At 38.6% G+C, this 17,167-nt stretch overlaps 1 long non-coding RNA gene across 1 annotated transcript in view; it reads left to right on the top strand.

Annotated features, from left to right (window-relative positions):
* Positions 1-16,940, top strand: part of LOC116813503 (uncharacterized) — a 54,952-nt gene extending 38,012 nt beyond the window's left edge. Inside the window, exon 3 of the long non-coding RNA XR_009214816.1 lies at positions 15,944-16,940. This is a non-coding gene — a long non-coding RNA (uncharacterized LOC116813503). The remainder of the gene's footprint in view (positions 1-15,943) is intronic.
* Positions 16,941-17,167: the final 227 nt, after the last annotated feature.

The raw sequence follows: 17,167 nt of genomic DNA, 5'->3' as shown, positions 1-17,167 counted from the left end.
CAAAAACATATCAGAGCAACCCCTAGAGAGAATCTTCCTAGAATTCCATGACTGGTAAATTTCCCTGTCACCACCTTATGGGCCAAGGCTTTTTCTTTTTATTATCCTTGTATGTCTCTTGCTTTCTCTGCTTTCTGGCTTCTGTTATTTCAGCCCAGTCACTTGGGTTTTAATATGACATTGTTCTACAGTGAGGAAATTTCAGAATATTCAGAGTCACAGGAATACAGTCTGGCTACTTAAACCAGCTTTGATGCTTCTTAACTCACTAAACCCAATTTTAATAGATTGTTCCTCAAAATTCATTGCCAGGTCAGCTGGTAATTCAGCTTAGTCCTGGCCACCAGTTACTGCTTTCACTCCCAGTTGAAGACAAAATGTTTTCTGCAACCTTCGGATATTGCTTGGGCAGTTGTATTTAATATTTGGATTCCATCCTAAAGCTCTTTATCAAATTTCTCATCTCAAGATTCCTTCAGTCTGCTTAGATGAAGTGATTGAAGCTGCTGCTTCTTTTCAAGGCTTTTCTAGATAACTGATCTGTATAAAGCTTATGCCCTTCTCTCATTGGACTCTCCAAGCATCCTTACAACCTCCTGTCTCTGCTCCAGTTTTCCATGCTTCCTGAGCTTTTCCCAAGTGTTTCTCTAAGTAACATCCAGATTTAATTCTACCCATCCTTTTCTCTCATAGTCTTCTCTTGTCAGTATTTTCAGAACCTTCATCCTATACCACTTGGTACAACATAAAGCCCATTTACATCTCAATTATTACTGCCTCCATATAGACAGGAGTACTATATCCTTAAATCTACACACTCATTGAGGGAAGAGTTATCTTTTTGAATCACAAGTTTTAATCAACCAAAACCTGGTTAGCAACAACAATTACATTACAATTGAGCACCTGATTGAGATAAGAAGGTCTTATTATAGGGCATGGACTAGAGCCAGGGAGTAGAGATGCTGAGGAATTGCATAGAAGAGTGTAGTAATTCATTAAGGCTCCAAATAGGATATAGCTATCCTATATATAATTATATATCCTATATATAATTTGGGGGTAAAGTCAAGGAAAAGTTAACTTGATAGTAAAACTAATAAAAATTAGAAGCACCTGCAGAAATAACTCCCATTAAGTGGTTTATAAACAAGCTCAAATAGAGCCACTGTCTCTTAGTCCAATTAAGGAAGTCACTGGATTTTTCAAAAAGCTGTAGTGTACTCAGTGATATTGTCAAATGCCTCAGATTACTGTTGTGCTGCCATACAGGAGGAGAAAAGAAATGCAAGAAAACAAATTGATACTAGTTTTATCCAGCCTTTCCAGAGGGAAGGGCACTTTCACTTTAGAAGACCAATGTCGATGTCTACGTAAGAATATACCTAAAATAGACCAGGGCAAGCTACATTTAATTTTATAAAAATAGCCAGTAATTATATCTAACTATTTTTGTTGTAATTATTTTCATCAAGTGTTGTAGTATGCAGAGAGAACTAGGTAAAGGAGTGCCTAGGAATGTCATGGAGAGGAAAATAATGCACATTTATTTAGTTCAAGATGGAGAAATAAATTCCCAAATGGAAGTTTTCAAGAGAGATGCAGCTCAGGAGTGGGTGAACAGAAAGAAAGGCTGGAGAAAGGCAAGGGTGACCTACTGATAAGAGAACGTTAGGATGAGACATAATCACAAGGAGTGCATTTGTAGATAAATGCTGAATCTGAATGCTTGAGCGAAGAGGAAAATTGAGAGAAGATGTCCCATGGAGAGGTTGCCATAGTAAGCATTTTTCCAAATGAAGTTGATGCTTTGTTATGTCAAGTGATGGAGGGGTAAGCATTTATGAGTATAACCAGTCAAATAAAGTAGGAGATAGGGAATAGAATGAGATTCGTTGGATGGGTCAAATCAGCTATAAAGACACATTGTGTAAATGCTGCTAAAACTTTGTTACTAATATAAGGTGAGAAATAAATTCCCAAATTTTAGTCTTTGAGTTCTACCTTCATCATCTTTGCCATATTCTCATACCATTCTTATCTGCATAATATAATTCTTTAAAACAATTTTAAAAAATTTTACACTTTAGCTTCATTCTAAGCCACAATATCTAGGACACCAGGAGTTTGGTAAGCTAGTTAGGTCTTTTGCTAACACACATTAACATAAATGTATAACCTTAAAAATAAAAGCTCTTCACCTGGGTAAAAGCTAAAATCAACCTATGTACTACTGGTGATACCAAGATCCCATTCTGAGAAACCCTGAAATATATATTGTTTGTCCACAGTAATGTTGTAGTTTGGAGTGCAGGAAGGGAAGTATTAAATGCACTTAGGACTCACTTCACTTTTGCTTCAGACTTGATCTTGCTTTTGTTTGTCTGAGATGGAGTTTCACTCGTCGCCCAGGCTGGAGTGCAATGGCACGATCTTGGCTCACTGCAACCTCCACCTACTGAGTTCAATCGATTCTCCTGCCTCAGCCTCCCAAGCAGCTGGGATTATAGGCACGCGCCAACATGACCCACTAATTTTTGTGTTTTTAGTAGAGATGGGTTTTCACTAAGTTGGCCAGGCTGGTCTTAAACTCCTGACCTCAGGTGATCTGCCCCCATCAGCCTCCCAAAGTGCTGGGATTACAGGCATGAGCCAAGGCGCCCAGCCTCTCAATCTTGCTTTTTTGAGAGAAAAAAAAGCAGGAGAAAATAAAGTATCACTAACTTCCTCCTACATGGATGGCTCCAGAGCTTAAGTTATTGAAACTGCTGGATTACTTGAAGTATAAGCCCTCTAGAGGAGCAGCAATTTGGTAACTGGGCTTTAGATTAAGAGAAAAGCATTATCTTCTCTGACATGGGTAAAACTATAGGTCTCCTGATAGATTCTCCTAGATAGATACTCCTAGATAGATACTCTGAATATACTTCTATCAGGGCTACAAAACAGAAAAGCTATATGGGAATGAACAGGTACCTATTGAAAGACAGACCTCTTTGAGGAAAATCAACTAATATTTATGCAAGTACACTCATACTGTGAGTTGAGAGGCAGGTGAAGATCCCTCCTACCTGGACCCATCACACACCCTTCTACTGTTTTCACCATAGAGCAGCACCAACAATTTGTTCTCTCAAGTGGATTTACCACTAAGAGAAAGAAGTTGTAGCAAATAGCCAATACTGGCATCTGGGGAGATGTAAATTCTGCCTCCTGTAAGTTCTGAAATTGGCCTCCTGACTTACAAAGCATCCTTTTGTGAGTTAAGTTAGAATGAATTTGTTCCCCCTAAACTTGCACACTTTGTAGGAAGTAAAAAAAAAAAAATCTAGTTTTTCAGCCCAGAAAGCAAAAAGTCAATGATTCCTCTACCAAGAAAATTTACATCACTTGTATTTGGGGCCCAGTCTAGTCAGAGGGATGTGCTTTCTTTGAAACTTCAGTAAGCATTTTTTCATGTGTTTTTTGGCTGCATAAATGTCTTCTTTTGAGAAGTATCTGTTCATGTCCTTTGCCCACTTTTTGATGGGGTGGTTTGTTTTTTTCTTGTAAATTTGTTTGAGTTCATTGTAGATTCTGGATATTAGCCCTTTGTCAGATGAGTAGGTTGCAAAAATTTTCTCCCATTCTATAGGTTGCCTGTTCACTCTGATGGTACTTGCTTTTGCTGTGCAGAAGCTCTTTAGTTTAATTAGATCCCATTTGTCAATTTTGGCTTTTGTTGCCATTGCTTTTGGTGTTTTAGACATGAAGTCCTTGCCCATGCCTATGTCCTGAATGGTATTGCCTAGGTTTTCTTCTAGGGTTTTTATGGTTTTAGGTCTAACATATAAGTCTTTAATCCATCTTGAATTAATTTTTGATAAGGTGTAAGGAACGGATCCAGTTTCAGCTTTCTACATATGGCTAGCCAGTTTTCCCAGCACCATTTATTAAATAGGGAATCCTTTCCCCATTGCTTGTTCTCACTCATAGGTGGGAATTGAACAGTGAGAACTCATGGACACAGGAAGGGGAACATCACACTCTGGGGACTGTTGTGGGGTGGGGGAAGGGGGGAGGGACAGCATTAGGAGATATACCTAATGCTAAATGACGAGTTAATGGGTGCAGCAAACCAACATGGCACATGGATACATATGTAACAAACCTGCACATTGTGCACATGTACCCTAAAACGTAAAGTATAATAATAAAAAAAAAAAGAAAAAAGAAACTTCAGTAAGTACAATAGATACTAAAGACAAACTTAATCTCTAGTCTAATTTTCCAAAGGCTGGCCTTGTCTATTGGATATCATTATGAGGGCAGTCCTACTACATTTCAAAGCTATCACTTACATCTTACTGGTGGAGGCTCTGTCATGATATTCAATGAAAGCTATTCACTAATGAAGCTGTTTAAGAAATAAAATGAGTTTATGGGGCAGGTAAAGTATTTTCAACATAGCAAAGACTGGTTTGTGCTGCAAGTCTTCATTTGGTAAGAAGCTTGGCACCTTGTCCTTGAACCATCTGTCTATCTTCCAAGTCCAAGGGATATGTTGACCTTCTTGTTAAATTGTCTTTTTCTCACTTAGCTCATCAGTTAACATTCTCCGTTAATTAGATGCTAAGAGGACAATGTGATGTCTAGGTAGCAGAACTCAGGACCAACATCTAATTATATAGTAATGAAAACAAAAAGTCTTTGACACTAGGTAAGTGCTCTCTGGAGCAGATTATTGCATAAACTATATTCCTTTTCAACATTTCATTTCAGTTAGTCATGCTGAAAACTTCACATAAGTATTTGATGTCATAAAACTCTTAGAAGAAAAAAACATAATGGTAAATCTTCAGGACCCTGGATTTGGCAATGAATTCTTAGTGACACCAAAAGCATGAACAACAAAAGAAAAACCAAATTGGACTTTTTCAAAATCTAAAACTTTTGAGCATCAAGGGACATTATCAAGAAATTGAAAAGATAGCTCATATAATAGGAGAGAATATTTGCAAACCGTATATCTGACAAAGGAATTATTTCCAGAATATATACAGAACTCAACAATAGAGAAACAACCCAATTTAAAAATGGGCAAAGAGGCCAGGTGCGGTGGCTCACACTTGCACTTCCAGCACTTTGGGAAGCCAAGGTGGGTGGATCACAAGGTCAGGAGTTCGAGACCAGCCTGGCCAACATAGTGAAACCCTGTTTCTACTAAAAATACAAAAACTAGCTGAGTGTGGTGGCAGGCGCCTATAATCCCAGCTACTCGGGAGGCTGAGGCAGGAGAATCTCTGGAACCCGGGAGGCGAAAGTTGCAGTAAGCCGAGATCGTGCCACTGCACTCCAGCCTGCACAGCAGAGCTACATTCCATTTCAAAAAAAAAAAAAAAAAAAAAATAGGCAAAGAACTCGTATAGACATTTCCCTAAAGAAGATATGCAAATGGCCAACAAGCACATGAAAAGATGCTCAACAGTGTTAGTCATTAAGGAAATGCAAGTCAAAACAACGAGATGCAACTTTATATTTACTTGGATGGCTATCATTTTCTGTAAAAAGCAAAATAAGCATTGGTAAGGATGTGAACAAACTGGAACACTTGTATGTTGCTGGGGGTATGTAAAATGGTGCAGCTGCTACACCATTTACATACAACGAACAGTATGGTTGTTCCTCAAAAGGCTAAACATAAAATCACCCTATGACCCAGCAGTTCTATTCCTGGGTATATAGACAAAAAAATTTAAAATAAGTACTCAAATTCTTGTACATGAATGTCTACAGCAGCACTTAGTCACAATAGCTCAAAGGTGAAAACCACATAGATGTCCGTGAAAGAATGGATAAACAAAATGTGGTATATGAACACAATGGAATATTATTCAGCCATAAAAAGAAATGAAGTACTGATACATGCTATGACACGGATGAACCTCGAAAACAGTATGCTAAGTAGAAGAAGCCAAACACAAAAGTTCACATATATGATTCCATTTAGTTGAGATATCCAGAATATGTAAATCCATAGAGACAGAAAGCAGATTAGTGGTTGTGTCAGGCTGGAAGGAGAGAATAATTTTGAGTGACTGGGTTTTCTTTTTTTTTTTGTAGAGATAAGAGTCTCACTCTGTCACCCAGGCTGGAGTGCTGGAGTGCTGGAGTGCTGGAGTGCAGTGGTGCGATCTCAGCTCACTGCAACCTCCGCCTCCCGAGTTCAAGCAATTCTCCTACCTCAGCCTCCCAAGTAGCTGGGACTACAGGCGCACGCCACTATGCCCAGCTAATTTCTTTTGTATTTTAGTAGAGATGGGGTTTCACCATGTTGCCCAGGCTGGTCTCGAACTCCCAAGCTCAGGCAATCCACACGCCTCGGCCTCCCAAAGTGCTAGGATTACGGGCATGAGCCACCACACTTGGCCAATATGTACAGGGTTTTCTTTTGGGGTGATGAAAATGTTTTGGAACTTGGTAAGTTAGTGGTTGTAGAACATTGTGAATATATAAAATGTCACTGAATTGTATACTTTAAACTGGACGATTTTATGTTATGTGAATTTAACCTCAATTTAAAACAAAAAGCAGTTGATGGTTGTTATTGAATGATCTGATGTGCAAATTTGAAGCCAGAATCAGTGAACAATTGATGGAGAATTGGTTCAGAACAGGTGGCATTAACGAACTAGACTGGCTATCTGAATGACTGCGAGATCATAGGGAGCTTGATAGTGTCAGATGACAAAGCTGATAGATACATGGCATTGCAGCTGATAGCTTAGAAACTATAGAAGTGCATCTACTATTCTCTGGAGTACTTATTAGGACTAGACAGAGTCCACAAAAAAGGTGCTTTGGAAGAGTTGTACCTCATTCTCCTAAAAACAGAGGAGCCTGTCAAGAGAGCGAGTTCTATTTTGTATCTATTCAATACAAAATTGAGGTAGAAGGATTAAGAATCCTTACAGAGAGGATGTGCTTTCCGCTTTATAGAAGTCAGTTTCATTACCTTCCAAAGAAAATGCCTTGATATGATAAGCCACCTGAACCCTGCCCCTTCATGGTCTGTAATCGGCCTCATTTCCAAACTGGTTAAAAGTTATTATCACCCAGAGGATGATCCTGAACTGTGTTACTTGCACATCTTGATAATGAACTACTGTTTGCATAATACCAAACTATCACTTCTTTTTCATCCTTTCGAAAGGTCCAGCTTACTTACTGAATCAAAGAAAAGTTATAATGATTATTACAGATAGAACAATCTCACCTAAGATAGATAAGAAATGAAATGGAAAGTATTCACTTACCCTTTGGAGTGGGGGGTGGCTTTTAGACTGAAACTTAAAAACAAGTCTTGTCATTAGGATGTTTTCTTGGTTGTTAAGTATTCAGAAAATCAAACTAACACTGGCTTAAGCTGAAAGTAATTTATTTGTCTCTTATAATTAGAAGACAGGAGACAGCAGGTTGGATCTCCTGGTGAATGATGTCCTAAAAGACCCTGGCCTTTTCTATTTTTTCATTCCACCATCCTTCACCTTATTCTTTTGGACTCATGGTCACAATATGGTCACCACAGTAACAGGTATCAGGTTCACATTTAAGGCATAAAGAAGTGGCAGGGGAAGAGGTAGCACCAACAACATCTGTTCCTTTATTAAGAAAGAAATGCTTTCCTAGAAAAAGAAACCTCACAGTAGACTTCTGCTTATGCCACATTGGCCAGAACAGGTTCACATGGCCACCCCTAGGTGCAAGGGAGGTAGAAAAAAAATATTCAGCATTTTCAGTCTCTCTAGTGGAGGACTGCAGATAAAGAGGGCTGGGAATGGGCTTTAGGCTAGCCAGCTTTCACTATTTACCACACTTTTCCTTGTACAAATGTAAAAGAGATTCTTAGATGAAGAAATAAAATAACTGATTTTAGGCCTAATAAACAAGAACATGAACAATGTTGTGACTTTTATTTCAGCTGTCAACCTAGGAAGTATGTAGTGGCTTAAGTTTCACTACATCACAGGAAAAAAGAAAACTGACATTCTACCCTTAATGATTTGTGGCCTTACTTTTCAGGTCCTAAAAGATCTTGATGTATATTGATCTATTTGGTTTTACCACATTTAAGAGAAAGACACTGTGGGTTGTGGATGGGGGAGATGAGAAACAAGCTACATGACCATTTACTCACCTAAATTTAGAACTTTAAGGGGTCATGATTTGGAATCCAGGATATTTGATAAGACACTCTTTCTCTACTATTCTCCCTACTTTTAAATGCCCAGTTAAATACACGCACACACACACACATGCAAAGTGATATAAACATAGTCACCAACAGCATAGGAGAAGAAAGCAATTTTCTAAACGTTGGCCTGGGCAAATTAAGGTTGTGACTGAATCCCCAATGTCAGGAAAATTATTATTTCCCTGGGGAATACAAATCTCTTTTATCACACCTAAAAACTGGATTTATGCACCAATATTTCAGGGAACAGTGGTCAGATTTATGACATAAAATTCATTCAATTTATAAAATCATCCAGCTTCCTCTTTGTTATCCACAGAACCTATCTTACCCGACCAGACAAAATAAGCTTAACCTTGACAAATTTTCTCCCTGCAGCAAATGCTTGCATCAACTGGCAGATTTTCCCAGCTGTGTATTTGTAATTACTTTCTGAATTCTGAAGAACAGATTAAATGACTACATAAGGATCTGAATATTACCATCCACAAATCTTTGTGCTAACTGATTACTATGAGTTATTATTAAATGGGTTTTCCATGTTTCATAAGCATTTCCTGTGTTGGTGCAGCTTTTGTGATACTGCATATTGCCTCTGACAAATGATTCAAAAAATAAAATATTAGCTTTAAAGAAAATGAAGCCAACTATGTGGTAGAGTAGATTTCAAGGAAGACTTTTATAGTATCCTAGGGGGAAGAACTTTAAAAACACATTTTCCAAGGCAAAAAGCACATAAATGTTAAAATAAGTTTTACCAAAGGAACAAAAGCCTTTATGGAATTCAACATTTATAGATTTAACATTTCAGCTTTAAAAACTTGGGTTAAAACTGTGATAGAAATTATCTATAAATACCACTGACAGGCAAAATATATTCTCTTAAAGTAGGTTGAAATGGTCTTCTAATCAGCTAGCCAAAGGGCACAGTTTATCTCTATGGCAACCATCTTTTTCATTTATTGCAGCCTCTGAAGAAAGAACACACTGTGTACAGCTGGGTAATGTAGTTGTCCTAGACTTCAATAAATTTGCTTTTCCATGCTATTTACAGATTTCTATCATATCTACAATCTTAGTCATTAAGGTTGAGAGATACACAGGGTCTTCATAAAGTTCTTCTACAGATATGTGGTAATATTAATCCCCTTTGACAAACTCCTACAGTACAATGTTTTATGTTTGGAAAGTACATTCTAATCACTTCCATTTATCTTCTCAATATCCGTAAGATGGAATAACTTCTGGACAGGGAAAGTGCTGGTTAATATGGAAGGCAGAGGAGGCTGCTGCCTTTCATAGAGATTTTATAACAACAGTAGGAGGTTGAGAAGACAGATCATCTTGTCACAAATGCCATAATAAAGGGGACAGCCAAGGACGCCAAACTGAGAACCTAATATTGGAACCCAGGGAAAGAGTCAGACCTACTAACTTTTGAGTCCAGAGAGAAAAGCCCGTGATTGTTGAGCTTAGTGTGCTGGGCACTGGTATAGTAGTTTACATACTTTATTGTCACTGAAATCTCATAACAGTCCTGTAAAGAAGCTATTGTTTCCCTCATTTTTCAGATAAGGACAGGAGGTTTATGGAAATTTCTTAATAAGGGTTAGGTATCTTTTCTGCTATTATCCATTATGATGATATTTAATGAATGATGACCATTCATTCACTCATTCTGTATTCCTGCTACAAATATTTAATGTACAACTATTTAATGCAAGGCACTGTGCTAGTCATTGAGTAAACCAAAATAAACAAGGCCACCATAAGCCCTACCGTCATAGAATTCTTTGCTAGTCTATGTGGCACAGAGTCTGTGTTCAAAATGATAATAGCAAATACTTGCATAGCATGTATTATATACAGGTGCTGTTCTGTTTGACATATATTACTTCATTTAATTTTCCTAACAACCCTTTAAGGTAAGTATTTCTACTGTCTTACAAATGAGGAAACTCTGTTATGACTAGAGGTTGAGCAATCTACTCGAAGTTACACTCCTCGTCATTAGCAAAGTCAGGATTTGAACTCAAGGTCTAACTTGAGGGACCACTATGTTAATTACTATACCATTCCACCTCTCCAAAATGGAATGTTGAAATAGGTTGATTAGATAGTTCTCTCATGACTCTCAGGGCTGTAGGGTGTTAAATGTGGGATATTTTTCTCTAAGGGAATCTGAAATGAGAAAATAATAACACAATATCTCCTCAGGGTATAGGAAAAAGGGAGAGTTTTGGTGGATGTGACAAAGTAGAGAGGTCATGAACTGGAGAATACCAATGAGGATAAGACAGGCATAGTCCATGTCCTCTTAGGGCTCGCAGTTAGCAGAGAAGTGCCATAGGATTATGTGACAAAGACATTCCTGCCCTGTGGGGTCAAGAGAGTTTCCTCTGAGAAAATGATGTTTGAGCAGACCTGAAGAATGTGAGACAAGCCCTGAGGGCAGAGGAGACAATTTGTGGAAGGTCTCAAGGCAGGAGAAAATAAAATGTGATCAAAGAATTAAGAGAAATCCGCCACAGACATACAGGAGGAGTGTAGCATGAGATGGAACCCAAGATGTTGATGGAGAGAGTAGAGCCTTGATAATGCATGTTAAAAACTCTGGACTTTAATATAATGGCAATAGTAAGCCAGTGAAAGATTTTTTTAAGCAGGAGAGTTGGAGTTGTGAGATAAATTTGCTTTTTAAAAAGATCACTTTGGTTAAAGAGTGGAGAACAAATTAAAAGGGAGCAAAATGTGCATAAAAAGACAGATTGGGGGCCATTGCTATAGTCTGAATGAGAGATGATGATGAGCTAGATTGGGGTGTTGGCAGTGGTGATGAAGAGAAGAGGAAAGATTGAAAGATGTTTAGAAGATGTTTAGGACCTTGTGACTTGATGAAGGGACAGCCAAGAACATCCAAAGGTATAAGTCTACTGTCTGGGTAATAACTAAGTGAATTAGTAGAGCAATGCTATTGTGTTGCAGGGCAGGTAAAATATATGGCTGCTGTAGTACGAGAAGTCAGGGATCGATGGCCTGAGATGACAGAAGGGAAGAATGTTGGTGGTTGTGGGCAGAGTCTGCAAGCTGGGGGGGCCCCTAAAGCTTCTTTAGCACTTTCAAAAATACTTAAATATTTTACTACAATTCATTTCAGCTATCTGGTGCAGATTTACTGCTCAAGACAGAATTTAAAGAATAGAGAATTTGAAGAATGGAGAATAGTTGTTAGTACATTGATATATTAATAAATTATAAATATAATACAAATATAAAGAAAATAAAAATATTTTCTTCATCAAAACTCAAATCAACTTTAAACTGAAGTCCCCTTTACTTAACAAGTCATCACTGCTGACATTAGTACTCTTCTACTTGATTTCCTCTGGAAAGACAGTTTACAACCTACCTGAAATTACCTTATGAGAGACTATTTGTAAGACCACTGTTTGACTCCTGGCATACATAAATATATACACATATATAAAATATAAAATATATTCTATATATTCTCTGAAAAAATATATATTATATATTTAAATATATTATATATTATATATAATATATATATATATATTTTTTTTTTTCAGAGAAAGGATCTCACTCTATCGCCCAGGCTAAAGTCCAGTAGTGTGATCAGAACTCACTGCAGCCCCAAACTCCTGGGCTCAAGCAATCCTCCCACCTGAGCCTCCTGAGTAGCAGCTAGGACTACAGGCATGCCACTACGCCTAGGATTTTTTTTCTTTTGTAGAGACAAGATCTCATTATGTTACACAGGGTGTTCTCAAACTCCTGGCCTCAAGTGATCCTCTGACCTTGGCCTCCCAAAGCTCTGAGATTATAGACATGAGCCACTGCACCAGGCCCCTATATTTTCCAATGAACAAACAAGATATAAATTGTGGATAAATTTCCAAACCAGCTCACAAGAACTTATTTTAAGCCTTAATGCAGTTAGAATAGGAATTTCTTTTTTCCCCTTTCTTTTTTCTTTTAAAACTGACAAAGACAATAGAATAGGAATTTGTACGTGTTGCAGGGCAGGTGGGAGAGGCTGAATGCTATTGTGTTGTGGGGCAGGTAGGCTGTATGACAGCTGGAAAAGGCAGGGATTGACGGCCTGAGATAACAGTGGGAAGAATGTTGGTGGACCTCTTCATGCTGAAGAGATCCATCACAATTATTGAATAAACTCAACTGAGCACATGATGTGGTAGATGCTGTTTATGTGCTGAGAACTTAACAATAAGCAATGCAGTCCCCTGTAGTCTAGCTGAAAATAAGGGACTAAGGGTAGGAAGTTGTGACAAGAAGGTTTCCATTCCTCTTCTATCTTTCCTTATTTCTTTATCCTAAGAAGTGGAAAGCAGAAATTGGGCATGGAATGTAGAATAGTGAAATTTACTAAAATAAAAATGTGACAGGCTTTCCTTCCTGCCCCTTCTCCCCTTCCCAGATGCTGACTAAAGTTTTCCCTTCTTTCATGCTCCTTCTATCTGCAGAATCCCCCTTCCTTCGCCAACTGGGGCTAACTAGTGCATCAGTGGTAGGAATGTGGGAAGGGGCAGGAGATGAGAAAAAAAAAAATGGTCTTGGGAAGAACAAGACACAGTTACCAAGAAAAAAAAAAGAGAGAGAGAGAGAGAGAAGGAAATGTAGTCCCAATAGGAGGAAAAAAATTCCTATCCAAACCAGAAGAAGCAGCTCAAATGCAAAATACTCAGATCATGATAGTTACAGGGCTTACCTTCTTTGCAGCATTCCCCACCAATTTTTTTTTTTTAAGAAAAATAATTCTCAGGAAGGCAAGATTTACTTAAGAAAAGCTAATTAGTTAGAACCCTCTCTAATGTAACTTCTAAAAGGTAGGTTTCTAGTTAATTGGCCAAGGACTATACACATCTAGGTTACAGCATCAGAAACTGACTTTTGCTAACTTCGGTAGAAAAGGAATTTGTTGCAAAGGTATAGGATGGCTCACAGATTGCACAGGAAGGCTGGATTTGAAGGCTAGAAATGTGATAGGGGCCAGGGAGAAGGAACCAGGCCAAGGTCCTACTGCAGGAATGATCTGTTTGGGATGTCTCAATGGACATAACTGCCACTGCTGTAACTAGATGCACCTCCCTGTCACTTCAAAGCTGTCTCAGCACACTGGCTTCACTAACCCCAGATGCAAAGTCCTGGGCAGGAACATCCAATTGGCTTTGCCCCTAAGGGAGTGGGGAAAGGAAGTCTCTAACTCCATCATTTCCAAGAATTACATAGTACGGATTCCATCAAAATAGATGCTGTGCAGCCAGGGAAAGGACAAATGTTCATGCACACTGCTTATGATAATTTATAAAAGTATTATGGTAATAAAGGGGTAGAATTTCAGCCAAGGATTTCAGAAATGTTTTTAAGGGCAGCAAAAGAGCTCTGCCCATGAGTTACCTCCACTGATCAACTCAAATAACAAACACCACTCAGGCCTACCCTTGACTTTGATTCTTAGATCTTGAAGCAGATATCTTTGTCAAGATTGCTACTTGCCTAGGGCACAGCATTGTCTCATTAGAAATCCTCAGCTCCAAAGATGTGGGTGTGCCTACCTTCATATACCCATTTGACATAAGACATGACTGAATTTCAGAGGTGTTTTGCCCTACAATCCCTTACTAGAGACATAATTGATTATTACAGAATACCAACAGATTTGGAGCAATTAATTTCATCTACCTTATTTACTCTAACTTAAGCAAAACGTGATTAGTAGAAGTATTTTAAGATATGTATTTCCTCTAGAAAATATTTCACATATTTTTCTCATAAAATGAATAATAGTGATTTGCAAGTCCCAGATGGATACATAGGAAATTTCTTTGTTACAGCTGAAATTGAATTCATTCAGTATAAATCAGATTGGATAATGCTATTCAAAGCTTCATATTTCACCTGGAAAGAAATCTAATTAACAAGATTGCTTTTTACAAATTAATTTCCTGAACTATTTTCTTACAGAGTTGAAACTAAACTCAAATATATTTGTTCTAATTACTTAGTACTTATATTCGAGCTTGAAACTCTTATATTTGGGATTCTATATGCTGTGATAACACATGTAAATCCAAGTGATTTTAAAATTAAAATTAGAAATACTGAGAATAGCTTTGAGGAACATGTATTGTCATGCCAAATGCAATATTTGGGCTTATCTTCCTCCCAATTCTAATTGTTTAAGGAAACTTTTGTGTGATGTTTTGATTAATAAGTCCTTGAGGGAAACAAGTATCTTCATAAAGAAGTTCAAGGTGTTAAAACCAACAAAAACCTTCATAAACGATGCAAAGCAAGGCTTCCTGAATGTGTTAGCTGGAGAGCAACACTTCTGTATAAAGCTTCTATTTCATCCCTGCTAAAGTGAAGATAAAATTCCCTTTGAGATAATTATGAAGTCTGCAAAATTGTGTTCTTCTCAGATGCAATGCATGCTAAGACCTCAGCTCTTGCTTGGTCAATTAAGGGTTACATTTACTGGGAATGCCTGCAGTACTCTCAGCAGTGTGGTTTTGCAAGTTTGGGCAGAATTCAGGGGTTCATTGGTGGTTGGCCAGAGCACAGAGGGAGGGTTTCTGTGTGGTAGTTCAATTTAGGAACCAGAAAAGACATATACCAAAGTGTCCATTATGCCAGTAATAAGCCAGGCATGGCTGGCAGCCATGAGGAAGCAGATTTGGTAGGAGCTAGTCAGGGTTCCATGACACTACTCAACACAGGGGCTCAGGGGGGAGCCACTTGGAGAAAAGATGGCAATTGGGGTCTACACCCAGACCTGGGAGACACTGAGGGTCTAGGGAGCTTAACTGGATTCCAAACCCTCATTATACTTCTTGTTTCATTCAGTAGCACCAGAGGTAAGACTGAGCCTACGAGCTGTTTTTTGGGGTGTATGTCAGGAGGCCTAGGATTATGGATCTAGGAAAACAGGCAGTGGAAATAAAGTTAAGATTTGCCCCTCTTCCAGTGCCCTTTATTGGCTCGGGGCCACCTGTGCTGCTTTCTTCTTAGTTTCTTCACCTCCCTCCCCATGTGAAAATACTGATTTGGTATTACTATTTATTTTGATGATTAACTGATATGTACTAAGCATTTTATAGGCTTGCCTACCCACAGCTCATTTTGAAGACCCCCTACTTCTAGCCCAAGCTAAGACAGCTGTCAAAGGTAGACATCTGAAAGCTGCTAACCAGGGCCTCTGATGGAACTCTGCTACAAAAGACCCTGCCCCTAAATACACGTTTCTAGCTAAGTTTTCTTCTCTTAGGAACTGAAATTGAAAGACAGAGAGGTAAGTGGATAATTGATGGGGCACTGGAACTGCAAAGTCATGTCAAGTCAGTCTGGGGTAGCCATTTTGGGACATGAAGAGCTGAAGCTATGGAAGAGTAGAAATTGTGAACAAGGACAAGATAATTAGTAGAAAATGTACAGAATAGAGGCACAAAAAGTCTCATTTTGTGGCTATCTAGTGTCCAGTGCCAGAGTCCTGGATGTCTGGCCCAGCTGTCTTGGAGTTCCTGTACTTGGGTTTCTGTGTGAGATTCCTGCTCACAAACTGCTTGAAATGCCTTGAGGAAAATATCATTCCCTGTAACAAAATGATCCCCAGTCTACAAGAAAACTGTTTACTCAACTAACCATTGCATTTTCAATCTTTGTGTTCAGTTGCAGCAAAGATGTTTTATTCACTGAAGGCAGAAGAGGGAATCATAAAATCATCCAGGCCTATTTTTAAAGCTGGCCCTACAGATACATTTCTCCTTGGGTGGATGAATTATGGCGGGTAAAGAGCAGAAGATGTGTGTGTGTGTGTGTGTGTGTGTGTGTGTGTATTACAGTGTACATATTTTGCTGCTGGCTTGCCCTCTGTTCCTTTCAGTATGCACAGGCATGTGTGTGCACCTGCTGTAAGCCTACTTCTGTCACTGCCGGCTGATCTTGCCATGGACCCATCCATCCACAGGATTTGCAACACACTCAGCTCTGGCTCCGTGCCTCCATTTCTCATACCCGCTTTCATTTTTACCTAATACTTGCCCTTTTTTCCTCTGCCCTAAGACCCCCTAGATCTATATTTTGTGCTTTCTGATCCATTAATCTTAAGTACCCTAATGAAACTTCTATCCCGTAAGTCTCTCTGGAGAATATTAGCCCAAATCTTATAGTTGACCCTTAAATGACATGGATTTGAACTGCACAGCTCTACTTATGCAGAAATTTTTTTCAAACAGATAAAAAACACAGTATTCATGGGATGCGAAACATGCATATACAAAGGCCCAACTTTCTCATACCCAGGGGTTCCAGAGAACTGACTTTCGGGACTTGAGAATGTATGGATTTTGGTATGTGCAGGACAGGGTTGTAGGGTCCTGGAACCCATCCTCCATGTATACAAGGGACAAAGGTGTATTACTTGACCTAAGATAAGGACTTTCTCATACAGATTGCTGGAATTTTCTTTCATTAATAGTGCCATATCTGAATGATGGATCACAGATTTTGAAAACAGCCCTACTGTATTTCTACTCACTCATGCAATATCCCAGAAACAAATGGTGTTTGATAAATGCCATTTACCTCTGAAGGGCTTCTTTCCCCAGCAGGAAGTCAGGCTTTCCTCTTAGGCGCTCCTATACTATCCTGCTAAGACATCATAATGTACTGCAATTACTTGTTTTCATGTTTATTTCCTTTGAGACTGAGCTCTTCTAGAATCTTTTATAGATTCATTGCACAGTACTGAGACTAAATATGGATTATAATAGGACCTTCCTTTTGTGGTTCTTAGGAGAATTAAATTAAGTGCATGTAAAGCATTTGTAGTGTTGTAGATGTCCAATAAACATTAGCTGTTACTGTTACTAGTATTAATTTAATAAAACTTGC

This window comes from Hylobates moloch, unplaced genomic scaffold (assembly GCF_009828535.3).
Source record: "Hylobates moloch isolate HMO894 unplaced genomic scaffold, HMol_V3 SCAFFOLD_9, whole genome shotgun sequence".
Classification (NCBI taxonomy): Eukaryota; Metazoa; Chordata; class Mammalia; order Primates; family Hylobatidae; genus Hylobates; species Hylobates moloch.
Note: the sequence above shows the minus strand (reverse complement) of the source record. Positions and strands in the feature narration are given on the sequence as shown.